The sequence below is a fragment of the Octopus bimaculoides genome, chromosome 26 (assembly GCF_001194135.2).
Source record: "Octopus bimaculoides isolate UCB-OBI-ISO-001 chromosome 26, ASM119413v2, whole genome shotgun sequence".
Taxonomy (NCBI): Eukaryota; Metazoa; Mollusca; class Cephalopoda; order Octopoda; family Octopodidae; genus Octopus; species Octopus bimaculoides.
Genome location: NC_069006.1, coordinates 18710048 through 18712182, shown reverse-complemented (window position 1 = coordinate 18712182; position 2135 = coordinate 18710048).

Here is a 2135-nt window from a genome sequence, read left to right as displayed (position 1 = left end):
ATACATACATACATACATACATACAGGGTGCAAGAATTATTTGAGGATATATATGGTAATTTAATAAAACAACTTTTATCTAGTAAAAAATAAATGTATTTTAATAAAACATTGTGTACATGTTCTCAGTAAGCTTCAATGTGGGACTGGAATTGTTGACGTGATCTTTATTCAGTTTGGACATTGCCCAGACAATTGTGGTCTTGAGTGAAACTATGGTAATGTGTGGATGTCATTTAGTTTTCCTTTCCCCACTACATACCTATACTCATGCATACAAGGATCTAATATCCATTCCCATATCAAAAAAATGCTTCAAGTCCCATAAAATCTCTTTCAAAATTACATATCTTCCATAAAATTTCATAGCTTCATCCAACATAGGGATGGACTATCAAAATATTTAAGAGGATGCCTTGAAAATTGCAGAATTCTCTGTATGAAGCCATTGGTGACATTGTTAATCTACACATAAAGAACATATCTATCCACCAAATGTGATATTGAGCACTCATTCTCACTGTGTGGCATAATTGTATCATGTACATACAAACATACACACACACACACACACAAATATATATATCATATATATATGTGTGTGTGTGTGTGTGTAGGTATTTATATTTCACTTCAGTCTTCCTAAATAGATTTTCATTTATTTATCTATTATGTTTTTAGAAGAGTTTAGTGGGGGATTCTGACTTTTGGAACAGCTTTTGTTAGTTTTCTATTGCTTTCTTTTGTTTTACATTGTTTTTTCATTTGTTTTTATGGTGATTTTATATTTTTAGAGAGAAAGAAGTGTGTATAGTCTTTCTTTTTCTTTTTGATTTATATTTCTTCACTTTTACAATCCTACTTCAAAATTGTAGCAAAAAGTAGCAAAAAGAAAGAAACATTTGTTTCTTAGTCTTTGATTTATTTTGTCTTGTTTTTTTGTTTTTTTAATGAATCCCAAACACACATTCCAAATACATACAAACACATACATCTTTATAGAGTACATATATAAATACATACCCACACATATGTATGTACATGTGTGTGTGTATATGTGTGTATTTACACACCCACATACACATTTTATACATTTATACACACACACACACACACACACATATACATGTATATATATATATATATATATACATACATGCACAAACACACAGAAATGTACACATATACATATGTACATATGTACATACATACATACATGCATGCATGTATATAATCAGTATACATTTGCTGACAATAATCCAAAAGTTAATATAAATTCTCAAATTTGAGGAATTCTTGAAATTGTATCATCATCATTTGCTTGCAGGGCAGTCAAATGTGCTAACCATTAGACATACAGAGCTGCTCCACTCTTAAAATCAAAATAAAAGTACAAATTCTTTATCTGGCAACGAAGTAATTACTCTGTCATAGATACAAAACATCAAGATATATGTACCATTTATTTAGTATCTTAGCCAGTACAGGATCAAGTAAATTGCTTCTAAAGTCTACCACAGTAAAAAGTATGGTGTATTATTTTCATTGATGCTTAGAATGTGAATTAAATTATAAATATTAAATGCTTAAGAATTTCTGTCATAAGTACAGGCATGGTTATGTGGGAAGACGTTTGCTTCCCAACCACATTGTTCTGGGTTCTGTCTCACAGTATGGCACATTTGGTGTCTTCTACTAAAGCCTCAGGCCAACCAAAGCCTTGTGAGTAGATTTGGTAAAAGGAAATTAAAGAGTCCATACATATATATATATACATATACTAATATTTCACTTAGGCATTGCAATACTAATGACCTGATGTTAGAGCTCAATATACACATGCTTCAATACAAAGCATGGCATAGAATGTGACAAGGCTGGCCCCTTGACATACAGGTACTACTCACTTTTGCCAGCTGAGTGAACTGGAAGAACATGAAATAGTGTCTTGCACAAGGACACAATGCACTGCCAGGAATCGAACTCACAACCTTATAATTGTGAGACGAATACTCTAACCACTTATCTATTCACAGTTTTGAATTAATCATGGCATATCTCATAATTTCAAGATTTTGATGATGAACTCTTTTACTCTTTTACTTGTTTCAGTCATTTGACCGTGGCCATGCTAG